General features: G+C 32.0%; 1 protein-coding gene across 1 annotated transcript in view; it reads left to right on the forward strand.

The window, feature by feature from the left end:
* The window catches only part of DPYD (dihydropyrimidine dehydrogenase), an 862,187-nt gene that overhangs the window by 205,946 nt on the left and 639,360 nt on the right, over positions 1-16,881 (forward strand). The gene's annotated exons all lie outside the window — the stretch shown is intronic.

Below are 16,881 nucleotides of genomic sequence, written 5' to 3' on the forward strand. Positions count from 1 at the left end.
CTGTGCTGAGCATGGAGCCTGCTTGGGATTCTCTCTCTCCTTTTGTCTCTCTTCCCTGCTCACATGTATACACTCTATGTCTCACTCTAAAATTAAAAAAAAAAAAAAGTTTAATAACCTCCTATGCTATTTAGCTGAAAGGAAACAAGAAACCTCATGCAGTAGAAATGTTTCTTGTTTTTTTTAATTTTTTTTAAAGTTTATTTATTTTTGAGACAGAGAGAGACACAGCATGAATGGGGGAGGGGCAGAGAGAGAGGAGACACAGAATCGGAAGCAGGCTCCAGGCTCTGAGCCATCAGCCCAGAGCCCGACGCGGGGCTCGAACTCGCTGACCGTGAGATTGTGACCTGAGCTGAAGTCGGACACTTAACCGACTGAGCCACCCAGGCGCCCCAAATTATAAATATATATATACCATTGTGCTAACAATGCTGTATTATGTGCTCTTCCTAGAGAAATGAAGGTACCACCATATAATGGCATATGTACACTCTATTTTATAGAAATTGTAGCATCATTTGAAGTAGCAAAAACTTGAGATGATATAGTGCCCATCATTATAAAAATTGCTAACTCTATATTTTTTATTACATATTATATATTATTTACTATATTTTATATTCATATTATGGAATGTTATGAGGCTATTCTTAAAATATGTTATTATATTTATTGACATAGAAGGGTATCTCTATTAAGTGAAAAAAAGTAAGTTGCATATTAATATGGATAACATAATATTGTGTTTAGAAATAAAACCCAGTTATAAACAAAACATGGCATAGACAGATATAATTTAAACTAGTTTCCTGAGTTGATTTAGGTTGAAGGAGAGGTGAAGAGAAGTTATTAACTTTTTTTTTTACAAACCTCCATGTTATTTTACAATGAATATGTATATTTTTAAATAAAAATAATAAAGTAGGAGCACCTCGGTGGCTCAGTTAAGTGTCTGACTCTTGATTTTGGCTGAGGCCATGATCTCATGGTTAAGAGGTCAAGCCCTATGTCAAGTGCTGAGCATGGAGCCTGCCTAAGATTCTCTCCCTCTCCCGGTGTCCCTCCTCCACTCCCTCTCTCTCTCCCTCTCTCTTAAAAAAATAATAAAATTCACTAGTAAAATAAAATATAATAAAGCTGAGAGGATACAGAGTAAAATGTGACAAGCCCTATTCTGTTTTTATTTTAGTGTAAACAGAAAAAGATCCAAACTTTTTTTCCCTCTAAATAAGTAATAATTCCAAATTTCTTGAATAATATATTCTCCCAATGTCCTAAAATGCCACATTTATCATATATTTAATTCCATATTTATTTAGGTATGTTTTCAAACCTTCTATTTGTCTTAGCAATCTATCTTTGACAGAACCAAGGTATTTTATTTACTATAATGAGTTATACACCTTATCATTAACTAAAGCCATTTTCCTGATATTACATTTATTTTCAGAATATCCTAACTCTTTTCTGCATATAAAACTAATTTTATAAAATAAAAAGGCTCTAAAAATAATTATTGAACATTGTGTTCAGAGTATAATAAAACATTAATGTAAAATTATTAATGCAAATGTATGCCCATTTTGCCTCATTCATTTATCCGTTGATATAATATTAACTGTGTATTCCAGAATTCAGTCTTTAATTTTAATATATAACTTCCCAATATTGAATCCGGCAAATGATAGGACACTGAATTTACTTGTGTTAAAAGACTGGAATATTATTTTCAAAATGTCCCATCTTCTTTCTTGTACTGAGAAAGATAAATGGATATTACATCGTCTATTGAATCATTAATGCTTATGCAAAATCTATCTTGTTTCTGTTTTGTAATATCTGTCTTTGGACCTTTAAAAGGTTACAGTTTTACTTTTAATCACAGCTAATACAGTGTGTAATAGTAACTCCTTTTCTTCATATTTATTTCAAAAGATGAACATTTATTTCTGAAAAACCTTCTGTAACTCAAAGCACTGTTAGTCAAGTCAATCTGTTACAAAATGTAAGTGATATAAAATGTAAAAGTTATGTCACTATAACTAAATGAGAAAAGATTTCCATTATACAACTTAAGCCAATTTTATATGAAACAAGTAATACCACATTGTTTGCGGTTGTATGTTATGTATGGGACACATTTAAACATAAGCCTCAGTAAATATTTTTAAAAACATCAATTATTTTAAAAATAGAACAGTGATATCTAGTCTTATGTATGTATATGTAAATTAAACTGGCATCACAACTTTTTTCTATAGTATAATTAGGACTATGGAAAATCTGTGTGAACATATAAGATACTAGTTAGAATAATTTTAATAGTAATAGGTCAAAATCAATGTAACAGAATCTAGACAAATGGAATTTTAACCTGTCTTGCTATCTCATTGTATAGAAAAGAAATCTGAAACCAAGCAAGGCTAAGTGACTTATCCTAGATCCCATGACTACTTGATAGAATAACTGAATTTTCCTTATTTTTTCACCAGTGTGTTTTAGGTCTGCATCACGCTACACTATATAAATAAAGTGTGTTTGTTATTAGTCATTATTAAAATATAAAATATATTTGCAAATGACATATCTGATAGATAGTATACAGAATCTGTAAAGAACTTACCAACTCAATATCCAAAAAACCAATAATCCAGTTACAAAATGGGCAGAAAACATGAATAGACATTTTTCCAAAGAAGACATACAGATGGCTCACAGACACATGGAAAGGTGTTTAGTATCAGTCATCATTAGAGAAATACAAATCAAAACCTACAATGAGATATACCTCACACCTGTCAGAATGGGCAAAATTAACAACACAGGATACAACAGAAGTTGGTGAGGATGCAGAGAAAGGAGAACCCTCTTACACTGTTGGTGAGAATGCAAAGTGATGCATTCAGATTCTTATGGAAAGAGCCCAAATGTCCATTGATTGATGAATGGAGAACGAAGGCGTGGTGTATATATACAGGGGAATATTATTCAGCCATAAAAAAGAGCGACATTTTGCCATTTGCAACAATGTGGATGGAGCTAGAGTATATTATGCTAAGCGAAATAAATCAGAGAAAAACAAATACCATATCATTTCACTCATATGTGGAACTTAAGAAATGAAACAGATGAACATAGGGGAAAGAAAAGAGGCAAACCATAAAACGGACTCTTAATTGTGGACAACAAACTGTGGGTTGCTGGAGGAGAGGTGGGCGGGGGGATGGGCTAAATGGGTGAGATGGGCATTAAGGAGGGCACTTGTTGTGATGAATACTAGATATTATATGAAAGTGATGAATCACTAAATTCTACTCTGAAACTAATATTACACTATATGTTAACTAGAATTTAAATAAAAAATTGAAACAAAAAGTAAATAAAATAAAAATTAAAAATAAACTATAAAATATAAATGTACAATATAGGGTATAAAATATAGAGGATATTATATTTATATATACATATAAGCAACATATTTCTATCATGACAGTTTAGTAGGTGCTATTAACATCTTGAATGGTGGGTAAAATGTATAACACTGTAGACTTCATCTTAAAGAAATTTGGTTTTAGTTTTCAGAAAACTGGTAAATTGAAAAATATAAGTAAATTATTATAATCAAAACTAGTTTTAACTTTGAAAGTCGTAGTGGGTTTAAATTAATGGAGTAGAGACTTTTCTGGTAAATTTATTTGTACCCACTGTACAAATAGTGACTGGCAGCAGGTTTTATGAGCCACAATATAATAATACAGTATGGTAGACACTGCAATACCCTGTCAATTAAGGGATCTCATATTCTTGTCAATGAAGCGCAAACTCTCACAAAATAATCTGACTTTATTTTGCTTGAAAAGATGAAGATAGGAGTGTTATAGTCTATTTCTAATATCGTGAATAATGAAATTTTGTCTTTATTAGTAATTGTACATATAATGTTCTACAACAGTCACTGAATTTGTTTTAAATCTTATTTTGGATAAGATTATTTAGGGTGAGATAATTTGTGCTCTCCCACCTTCAATTTATAATTTTCCTATTGCATATTATTGTTATTCAGAATATACAGTCACACTTTCTTTTATGGCACTTGACTTTATTGTGCTTCGCAGATAATGTGCTTTTTTACAAATTGAAATTTTGTGAGAACGCTGCACTGAACAAGTCTGTTGGCACCATTTTCCAACAGCATTTGCTCACTTTGTGTCTCTGTCATATTTTGTAATTCTTACAATATTTCAAACCTTTAAATTATTATATTTGTTATGGTGATCTGTGATCAGTTATTACTGGAGTAATGGATAACATTTATTACCAATGAAGTTTTTTTTTTTTTTTACATTAAGGTATGTGCATTGTTGTTTTAGACATAATACTATTGCATATTTAATAGACTACAGTATATACTGTAGGCATTATCTTTATATGCACTGGGAAACCAGAAAATTCATTTGATTCACTTTATCGTGAGGTATTCACTTTATTGCGGTAGGTTGGAACAGAAACTGCAATGTCTACAAGGTATGCTTGTAAATTTATTTAAACTTTGCAAGCAGTTTGATTGACTTGAATCTTTTTTGTTTTTTAAAATAACTATTTTTAAATTTTTTTGAATTGTTATTTATTTTTGAGAGAGAGACAGAGACAGAGCATGAACGGGGGAGGGGCAGAGAGATAGAGGGAGACACAGAATCCAAAGCAGGCTCCAGGCTCTGAGCTGTCAGCACAGAGCCCGATGCGGGGCTCGAACTCATGAACCATGAGATCATGACCTGAGCTGAAGTTGGACGCTCAACTGACTGAGCCACCCAGGTGCCCCCAAATAACTATTTTTTTAAACAAACAAACAAAAAAGAACAACAAAAACCTCCACAGTTTTTCTCTCTGTTGCCAAGTAGTAGTCACTTATATTTTAAATTGAGATGGAGTAATTCTCAATTATATTTTCTGAGTAGCCAGTAACGTGTATGTTGTAACTTTGTTGATAGTATAACATCTTTCAGAAGAGGAAGATCTATGAAGTGAAATAATACAAGCAGATACTTAAATTTCTACTTCAAACTCCTAGACATCCAGTGCTCTTTTAGAATACAATGTGTGTATATTTTTAACTGTCCAAGTAAAAAGAATCATATTTAAGCCATAATTCTGGTTATCTTTGAAAATATATACAGTCTAGTTGGGTTTTAAGGAAAATTCATCTCAGTGAGGTGTTAGAATATAAAATTAGAGAAAAATATTTTATATTATATAGTAGTCCCCCACCCCTTGTCATCAGCTTCACTTTCCATGGTTTTAGTTATCCATGGTCAACCAGTGTTGGGAAGCATATGTTCCTCTTGATAAATCATCAGAGGGTCGATAGTAGCCTAATGCTACATCACAATGCCTGTGTTACTCACTTCATCTCAACATACAGACACTTTATCATCTCACGTTATCAGAAGAGAAGGGTGAGTATAATGCAATAAAATAGTTTGAGAGAGAGATCACATTAACATAACTTTTTTGCAGTATATTGCTATAATTGTTCTATTTTATTATTATTAATCTCTTACTGTGCCTAATTTATAAACTAAACTTTATTATAAGTATGTATGTATGGGAAAAAACGAATCATATATAGGGTTCAGTACTATCCATGATTTCAAGCATCCACTGCAGGTCTTAGAATGTATCCTCCACAGATTATAGGGGAGTACTATATACGTATTGGATGTTCTATCAATATTAATTTTATTTCACCTTCAGTAATTTCTCATATTAAAACATTTTCATTTGCTTGCAAGTTAAATGATCTATATAAATGATATGTGTAGATTTCTACTTGCCTTTTTTTTAAGTTTTAATGGTCATTAACTCTTAACAATTATTTCTATATTTGAATTTAAGTTTAGATATAGAAAGTATCCTATCTTCTTGAAGAAATTATATCTGAATTATGATCTGTTATTATACACAAACTATAGCATTCAACTAAATAAAATAATCTTGCATCCTATTATTTTAATATTTATTAATAACCTATTGGAAAGAGAAAAATACCTCTGTAAATTTTTACAAAATCTATTGCACATTTTATTATTTTCTATGGATAAAGTGGGCTTTTAAATTTCTATAGCAAATATTCACATTATGCAGTTTAAATTGCTAACTCCAAGTGAAGCACTTTATTTTTTTAATTTTATAGAAATGTTTATTTCTTATATTAAAATATAAACAGTAATCAATTGAGTTTCTAGTCTTATATTCCACTACCTTCTTATAGGCAAGGAATATAGATTAGAGATCATCTTTGACCTCAAGAAAATTTTAAAAATATAATAAAAGATACATGTCAGAAAAAATATACAACTACTATAAATGTATATTAACAAATACAATGATCAAAAGGGTGTAGTTCAAAGAACATTCTGGCCTTATGCTTCTAATTGGAAAATGGCTGAAATATTAATAAAGCTTTTTAAAGGAATTATCATTTGAGCAATGATAGAAAGTATGAAAAGGGTAGATTTATGGTATAGATGAAAAAATTTATTTAATTTAATGGGAACAGTCTAGAGGCACAAATACTGATTCTTTATGAATATCTAGTGATTACCAATAGTGTCATGTAGTAGATGTTCAGTAAACACTTGATGATTCATAAATGGAATACTTGTACATATATACACTCAGTTTTCTTAACTAACTCATGGGGAAAGTTAATAGCTTTCAAGTCAGTTAAACAGTTAAGAGTGGATACGATCCAGAAAAGAGAAGTAGAGGTGATATTTTTACAATTTCTATAAGGTATATAAAGAATCCTCCCTCTGTCTACATGTGTCCATACCATTTCTTTTTATGGCTTAATATGTTGATTATAGTTTTTCTTTGTATAGTTTTTACTTCTTTCCTGTTGTCTTTCTTCTTCTACTTCCTAACATGAATTTTCTTTAATAAACTTTAAAATCTTAAACCCTTAGGATTAACTTTTTAAGGAAACCTTTTTGCTAGATCTATGTTACATAATGCACTGGGCATGTGATGTGTCGAATTAAAAAAAAAAGTGTATACATGATTAATTAAGAAGGAATTTTGATCTGCATTTTTCAAGTGATGAAACTGAGGTTAAGAGATGCTACATTCCCCCCCACCCACCCCAGTAGGATATAAGCAGGATTTAAATCCAGAAGTGCATGGCTTCAAAGCCTGCATGTGCACCTGTGTGCACATTCACATGTATTTCCTAGTTTAGCATCTCAAGGTCAGATAAAAAATTTTCTTTTCTACAAGACTAATTCTTTCCTTACACATTCAGTTTGCATAGGACTAAAGTTAATTCACATTTCTAAAGTCTAATCATATTGTGAAAAACTTTCCTAAAATTTAGTATGCCTGAGATATGAAGAGAAGGTTTTCAGAGTAAAACCACCAAACCTATTCTGTCCACAAACCTATTTGTCTCCAGAAGAGGGTGAATACTGTGAGGGCAGGAGTTTTTGTGTGTTCTGCTAATGACAGGTTCCCACTCTCCTTTGCCAAATGTGTGAATACCCATGGGTTGTTTACTGAGAGATGGTGACAACTTGACAGTGTTCCCTGTGCCTGTACTTTCTGTATGTGCTATTAGGGACATTTTGTATTAAATTAATGTACATTAGCACACTTGCTATTAGACAGCTCAATCTAGAAGTATAAGTAATGTTAATTCACCCTTCTCACACATGCAAACTTATTGAAGTTCCCAAGTAGTTTTTAAATACAACAGATTGGAGTTTATCTTGGAAGGGTGCTTCCATCTGTGAAAATTCTCATTGGAAAAAGCAAGAACACTTTAAAATAAATCCACCAGCTGTTTTGATAATGTTGTGATGATATAAAGGCCCAAATATGATAGGACTATTGGTTAAATTTGTTATAACATATGAGACGATAGCTGGCTTGTGAGTTTCTCATGTTTCTTGATAATGACTTTAAACCACTAAATTGTAGAAAGATGATGCTAATGCAATTTCAAGCTATAACTTTAAAATAAAAAGCAAAGAATAAAACTTAACTTGTCTTAAAATTAACTCACATGAAAATGGCACATGTTGTATCTTTGAACAAGCTTTAAAAACTCCAATGAGTAATAGAAAATTCAACACCTGAAAAATATGTGTAAGTTAATGGACTAGAGAACATTTAATGCCTATACTTTTGTGTTGATATAAAAGCAACAAACATGTCAAACATCATTTGTGTTTTAGACTTTTGCTTAAACAAGGAGTAAAAGTCCTCATGCTTTATACATAAAACAGATCTGTGCACAAAAGATCAGATATTTAGTTTTTATACCTCCTAACATAACCCCGTACATTTTTCTTCACACAATTGAAGACTAAAATGCTTGTGAATGATCGAACAACATGAAGAAAACAGTTGAAGTGATTGTGTATTTTCTAGAAGGAGACTGCTGGGGTATCTTTAAAGTACCCTTCTAAATTTAAATCTTACAGCCTTTGCTTTTAGAAAGGTTTAAGAGCTCACAGAATAGGAGTCAAACCTCTTGTTTAGAAAGAGAACTGAAGAAATCTTCCCACTTACTATGAGAGAAAAAAATTGTTATTGATCTTGTGTTCTTGATGGGAAGAATTGAGGAGGTGTTCCCTTTCTAACAGGTTTCTGAATGTCTTTGACTCAGAGTACCCAGCTTCCTACACTGCAGAGTTCTCTACCATTTCTTCAAAGTTATTTGTAAGAGGTAGAGTGCAAAGGTGACTTTTGAATCATTGCTTGATGTTGGCTCAGCCTGTTTTCAAAACCATGTTTGTGTATTCGGTGATACATGCCAGTGCATTTGGGTTTTTTTGTTTGTTTTTTTGTTTGTTTAGGTGTTATGTTTTCTTCTTCACTTTCTCTATTTTTCCACTGCCTTTCTGAGAGTTTTCACAGCATCTATACAATATCTTCCCAATTATTCTTTTAATGCCAGCCCCCTTCTATTAAAAAGCCTCAATGAAATACTAAACCCTTAGATTGGACATCAAAATCTTCCACAATTTGGTCCAAATACATCCAAAATATATCTTCTAATAATTTCACATGAGTCAATGAACAACTCTAGCCAATTGTCCAAGTCATTATGCCAAGACATATTCTGAACTTTTAAAATTATTCACTCATGTCAGTCCAGCATAACTTGTATGCCACTCCCTCTCATCTCTTAGTCCTGTCACTTCAGAATCACTTTGATTGCCACCCACTTAAAGCAGATTCTAAACCTCATCCTGAAGTGACTTTTCACTCTGCTACCAAAACATCTCGATGTCATGGAGCATATGCTTCCCTTTTCTTTGTTTCCCTTTTCTTTTTTCAAATCCCATTGTGCCTATTATTTAAGAAATATTCAATGATTCTTAATATTTTTTAAATGTCATAATCTCCTACAGTTTTATTTTGATATAAGAACTGTACTTGGAATCATGAGATGGTTGAAGAAATACTAGACAGTTTTATTGTCAGTGATATGCTGTGATAGATCAAGCCTCGTGCTTTGACAACTATAGTAAATCATGAGCCATAAGTGTAATTTTAAGTGTTTTATTTGTTGTATTTTTTCAAACATATCTTTTTTTTCTTCTTGGATCATTGTTTTACATGCAGTCTTAAAATTCAATTTGAGGATCATAAGATAATCAGTATTATTGTGGAGGATCCTTAGTCATTTAATTAGGTTCTGTTCTTTCTGTGTCCTCCCCTCCAATATCCTTAAAAGTAATCTACAATTGACATTTTTTTCTCATGATAGTGTTTTTATATTACTAGGACACTTCTAATTATGCAATGGGATTTTTTAGACAGTCAGCCATTAAAGAGCTTATCAAACTCAACACCCCAAAAATTAATAAATTAAAAAAATGGGCAGAAGACATGAGTAGATATTTTTCCAAAGAAGACATACAGATGGCTAACAGACACATGAAAAGATTCTCAGCATCACTCATCATCAGGAAAATACAAATCAAAACTACAGTGAGATGCCCCCTCACACCTGTCAGAATGGCTAAAATTAACAACACAAGAAACAACAGGTATTGGCAAGGATGTGGGAAAAGGGGAATCATCTTACACTGTTAAAAAAAAAGAACTATCATTTGATCCAGTAATCACACTTCTGGGTATTTATCCAAAGAACACTGAAACACTAATTTGAAGGGATATATGTACCCCTATATTTATTGCAGCTTTAAAAATTTTTTTAATGTTTATTTATTTTTGAGAGAGAGAGCATGAGTGGGAGAGGAGCAGAGAGAGAGGGAGACACAGAATCCCAAGCAGGCTCTAGGCTCTGAGCTGTCAGCACAGAGCCTGACGTGGGGCTCGAACCCATGAACTGTGATCATGACCTGAGCCAAAGTCAGATGCTTAACCGACTGAACCACCCAGGCACCCCTATTGCAGCTTTATAAACAGCCCAATTGTCCATCGACAGATGAACATTTGGTATGTACACACACACACACACACACACACACACACAATGGAATATTATTCAACCATAAAAAAATAGTGAAATCTTGCCATTTGCAATGGATGGATCTAGAGAGTATAATGCTAAGTGAATTAAGCCAGTTAGAGAAAGACAAATGCTATATGATTACACTTGTATGTGTAATTTAAGAAAGTAAACAAGTGAACAAAGAAAAAAAAACAGAAAAAACAAAAAATAGAGTCTAACTATAGAGAATAAACAGATGTCTATCAGAGGGGAGGTGGGGGGGAGCATTGGTGAAATAGGTGAAGGTGATTAAGAGTACACTTATCTTGATGAGCATTGAGTAATGTCTTAAATTGTTGAATCACTAAATTGTATGCCTGAAACTAACATAACACTGTTAACTATACTGGAATTAAAATTAAGAATAATAAAAAATCTAAGGGGTGCCTGGCTGGGTCAGTCAGAGCAGTGTGTGACTCTTGATCTCAGGGTCATGAGTTTGAACCCTCCATTGGATGTAGAGATTGCTTAAAAAATAAAGTTTAAATAAAAGTTCAAACATCTTAACTTTTAGATTTGTGTGGAGTAGAAATGCAAATTTTTTCTGTTCAGTATAAAAGATAATTCCAAGAGTTATGTTTTATTGCTCTCCAGGATACTGCCCGGTTTTGTATCTAATGTAGCAATTTTATTTATGATTTTTAATTGTAATTTAAATTATTTACTTATAATTTAAAATTATAAATCAGATTTATTTCTTTATTAAATCCCCTATATAATTTCCAGTCATGTAAGTGTACTTTTAAAAATGTAACACTTTATTGAGATAAATTCATATCTCATACAATTTGCCAATGTAAAGTGTACTATTATTCAATGATAGTGAGTATATGTTCAGAAATGTAACTGTAATCCCAGTCAAATTGAGCATATTTTTATAATCCCAAATATCCCAGTAGATATTTTACATTTTTTCTCAGATCCCTAGCCCTAGGCAACTACCAGTCTGCCTACTGTTTCTTTAGTTTTGCCTATTCTGGACATTTCCAATAAATGAAAACATAATTTGTGATCTTTTGTGAATGGCATCTTTAACTTAGCATAATGTTTTCAAGGTTCAGCTATATTTTAGAATATATCATTACTTCATTTCTTTTTATTTCTAAATAATATCCAATTATATGGATATATCACATTTTTTAGCCCTTCATCAGTCATGGGAATTTAGGTTGCTTCCATATTTTAGGTATTAGGAATAACACTACTTTGAACATTAATGTATGAAATTTTATATGGACAGATGTTATAAATTTTCTTGAGTGTACACCAAAGAATGGAATTGCTGAATCATATGGTAACTCTATTTTTAATCTTGCGAGGAACTGCCAAACTATTTTTCAAAGCAGAGACACCATTTTTCAATCCTGACAACATTGTATGATTGTTGCAATTTCTCCACATCCATGTCAACATTTTTTATTGTATGTCTTTTTGACTGTAGCCATCCAAGTAGGTACTAAGTGGTATCTCATTATTTTGACAAGCATTTCTCTTAAAGCCAGTGATGTTTAGCAACACTTGTGCTTATTGGACATTTGTATATTTTTGGAGAATTGTTTATACTAAACCATTGTTCTTTTTTAAACCCTTGTTCATTTTTTAATTGAATATCTTTTTATTAGTGAGTTATAAATGTTCTTTATATATTCTAGATGAAAATTTCTTATCATATATGATTTTTTCCTCTTCTGTGGGTTGCCTTTTAACTTTCTTGATGGCGTTCTTGGTAGTATAGAAGTTGTAAATTCTGATGAAATTCAGTTTATCTGTTTTTCTTTTGTTGCTTGTGCTTTTGTTGTCATATCTAAAAACAATGGCCTAATCCAAAGTCTTAAAGATTTATTCCTATATTGTCTTCTAAGAGTTTTATAGATTCATCTCTAACATCTAGATCTATAATCTATTGTTAGTTAATTTTTATGTATGGTGGACTAGAGATCAACTTCATCCTTTTGCATATTGATATTCAGTTATCACATCATTTTTTGAGGAGAATATTCTTTCTCTATGGAATTGTCTTGGAACCCTTATCAAAAAAATCAGCTGTACATAAATATTAAGGCTCTATCTAGACTGTCAATTCTGTTCTATTGGTTTGTATGTGTATTATTATGCCAATGCCACAATATCTTCTTTACCATAGCTTCATAATAAATTTTGAAAATCAGGAAATGCATTCCTTCCATGTGTGTTCTTATTTTTCAGGGCTGTTTTGCCTATTCTGGTTCCCTTGGATTTTCATACAAATTTGAGGTCAATATGCCAATTTTTGCAAAGAAATCTGCTAGGATTTTGACAAGATTGCTCTAAGCTGTAGGTCAATTTGAAGAGTATCGTTATCCTAGTAATAAGTCTTCTAACTCATAATCGTGGGTCATGGGCTGTCTTTCAATTTATTTAGGTTTTCTTTAGTTTCTTTCATCATTGTTCTATTTTCAGAACATATGTTTCACACATTTTTGGCAAATAAAGTCTAATTTGTATTTTGATTCTCTTATTAAATAGAATTATTTTCTTGATTTCGTTTTTATTGTTTTATACGTTGTGTGTAGAAATACAGTTGATTGTTGTGTATTGATCTTATGCCCTATAAACTGGTTATAGTCACTATTAGTGCTGTATTGGTCAGGGTTCTCCTTGGAAACAGAATGAACATATACATATTCTTGCTCTCACCTTGTTTGTGCTATTCAGGTCTTCAATGGGTTTGTTCATGTCCACTCAGTTGAGTGACAATTAGGGAGAGCAGTTTACAGAGTTTACCAATATAAATCCTAACCTCATATGGAAATGCCTTCACAGTGTTTATATGGAAATCCTAATCTCATATGGAATGCCTTCACCCCAAATTAATGTTTAATGTGGGCATCCCATAACAAAGTCAGATTGACACAAAATTAAGCATCACATTGCTAATAATTCTTTAGTGGAATTTAGGATTTTTTATTTACGTGATCACTTCATCTACAAGTAGAAATAGTTTTACTTCTTACTTTCCAATCTGAATAGCTTTTACTTCCTTTACTTGCCAAATTGTTTGATAAAACCTCTGTTACTGTGCTGGATAGAAGCACATCCTTGTATTGTTCCTAATCCTAAGAAGAAAGCTTTCAGTTTTCAGCATAAAGAGAGATGTTAGCTATGGTGTTTAAATAGATATCCTTTATTCACCTCTAAAGTGAATTAGTGGCTTTCTCTTTAAGGTCTGTTGTGAGTTTTTATCATGAGGAATATTGGATTTTGTCAAATGCTTTTTCTGCATTTTTGGAGATGATTGTGTGATTTTTGTCCTTTATTCTATTGATGCAGTGTATTATATTAATCGATTTGGGAAGTGATAAACCAACCCTGCGTTCCTGAGATATATTCCATGTATATATTTCGGAACCATTTGTGAAGAATTGGTATGAATTGTTAAATATTTTGTGAGTTTAGGATTTAAGCCCTGTCAGCCTCAAATGCTCTTTGAATCACCTTTACCATCTTAATGATTCCTTATTTATTGAGTGAAGTAAAATTTTTGAGACATGTACCTTCTGAATGTGTAAGGGTATCCTGTGTTAACTTTTGAAAATTATACTTTGTTGGGATAGTGTTTTACTATTAGCCTCTATCAGTGACACCAGCAAAGGCTTTCACAAAGACAGTGTTAAATACGACCAAATTGGTGGAAGAAACAGATTAATCTCTTGAGTTAAGACAAAAAGACTCTCACCTTATAACAACTTTTCATTGAATTGATGGAAACATAAAAACTAAGGGAAATATTTTTAAAAGTCATCTAATAAATTATAAAGCATAATTAGTGAGCTAGCTACATGCCCTTCAATTTATACTGAAAACAGCTTTTTGTGTTTTACATAAAGATGCATACTATATCTGAAAAATAATACTGCAACTAAATTTTATAATCTATTAGGTAATCACCAGTATTCTTTAGTATTAGAGTATGTCTTGGTCCTTAGGAATATGTGGCCATATATATGACTTTGAATCCTGCCTCTGTCAATTTATATGATCTGTGATCCTTTGGCATATTATTTACCCTTCCTACCTCAGTTTCCTTATTTATAATTTGAATTTTATTACACATTCTTATTATGTATTCAGAAAAAGTGTATTGAAGAACACTTCTTATGTGTTAGACATTGCTGTTGGTTGCTAAGGAGACACATTGAATAAGACAAATACTGTTAAACTGCCATGAACACTATTAAAACCATGCATTAAGACCTATTTTTAAATGTTTTATTTAGTTATGGAATGTCAGTTTGATTCTTTTTAAATAGATCACAGTATTCTGGTTATATTTTTACTTGTTTCTTCTATTTTGTTTGTCTATTCTTTGTCTGAATTTTTCATCAAGATTATTTTAAAGTCTTTTTCTTCAAACTCCAGTTTCTGTATCAGATGTGTGGGTCTGCTTGATTGATTTATTTTTACACTGATTATCAGGTATTTAATCCTGTCTCATCTCATGCTTAGAAATTTTTGATTGAGTGTTGGACACCTTATATAAGATGATTGATGATAAAGATTAAATAAAGGCCTGGCAACTTGCTGGTAATGTACTGAGGAGTCAAGAAATAGTTAAGGTTATTCTTGTTGTTTATTATCATCAGTATTTTATAGCCTCTAGGAATTTATATTATGACTAAGGTTGGACATGGAAGCGATGTGTGTGTTTTCAAAGACTTTCAAAAATATTTTGAATAAAGCAAAAGGAGAAATAAACACATTAGCTCCATGTAGTTAAATGCATTATACCATATCTTCTTTTAAACCATATTTTTACAGAAGTTTTATATTTACAGAAAAGTTGTGAAGATAGATAGTACAGAGAATTCCCATATGGACCTGCCTATTATTTTCTCGATTATTAATATCTGATATTAGGATAGCACATTTCTTACAATTAATGAAACATTATTTATATGTTATTGCTATCTAAAGTCTATGCTTTTTTTGGATTTCCTTAGTTTTTACCTAGTGCCTTTTTGGGAGGGATCCAGGGCCCTGTCCAGAATACATACATACGACAATTAGTTGTCATGTTTCCTTAGGGTTATCTTGAGTTTTATATTTTCTTAAAATTATCCTTATTTTTTTTAAATTTTTTAATGTTTATTTATTTTAGAGACAGAGACAGAGCATGAACGGGGGGAGGGACAGAGAGAGAGGGAGACAGAGTCTGAAGCAGGCTCCAGGCTCTGAGCTGTCAGCACAGAGCCCGATGTGGGGCTCGAACTCACCTTGAGATAATGACCTGAGCCAAAGTCAGAAGCTCAACCGACTGAGCCACCCTGGTGCCCCCAAATTATCCTTATTTTTGATGTACTTGACAATTTTGAGGAATACCGGTCAGGTCCAATTCTTACTTTTGATTAGAGAAAAAAATACTTCCAAAATATTCAATTATTCATTCTTAGTAAATAATGATATAGTTATACAATTTATGAAAAGTTGTGTTCTAAAAACTCTTGATAAAATGAATAGGGTTCTAAGTTATTCTATAATAGTCAAATGTGTGGAAGGGAGTAATAAGAGATGGCCATGTCAAGGTCTGGTCCAGGAGTGCCTGTATAATGAGTTTTATCTGCATCTTTGGTTAATAGTATGTAATTAAAGGATGATAATCAATATAGAGAGTCATAACACAGAGTCTCTCTGGGCAAGCCAGATGAAAGAGTGAAAGAGGGCTTAGATGCTTTTAATTTAGTTAAACTGAGGATAAGCTTTTTGTTTCTTTGTTTTTTAAAGTTTTAAGATTTAGGCTTTAAGTTTGTTCAAACATTCTACCAAACTTACCTTTGTTAAACATGAAAAGAATAATTCTTGTCAGAGTAGGACTAGGTGCCTTGTGAAAGAAAACTATTTACAGAACATTTATTTATTTTAAAAAAATGGTTATTTATATATTTTGAGGAGTGAGGGAAGAGACAGATAGGGGGTGGCAGAGAGATGGGAAGAGAATTGCAAGCAGACTCTGAAATATTAGAGCTCCCCACATGCCCCACAGGGTGCGACCTCATGAGTTGTGAGATCATGACCTGAACCAAAATCAAGAGTCCAGTGCTTAACTGACTGAACCACCTTAGGTATCCCTACAGAACATTTATAATTTAAATTTCAGTTTTCAAAAATTGATTAATTTTGCATTTATTAATACACCATATATTGAATGCTCCCATATGTTAGGTACTCTACTAGTGATTACCTGATATTTCTTCATGGTATAGAGTATTGGAACCTCTGTATCTTATATATGTCTTAATCTTCACTTCAATTACCTAATAAAAATTAGGTCATATTTCCAAGGTGTTTAATGTGCACTGTTAAATAATTAAATTAAA

This window comes from Lynx rufus, unplaced genomic scaffold (assembly GCF_022079265.1).
Source record: "Lynx rufus isolate CCGP_SWC_20201006 ecotype Redwood Valley unplaced genomic scaffold, mLynRuf1.p SCAF_2, whole genome shotgun sequence".
Taxonomy (NCBI): Eukaryota; Metazoa; Chordata; class Mammalia; order Carnivora; family Felidae; genus Lynx; species Lynx rufus.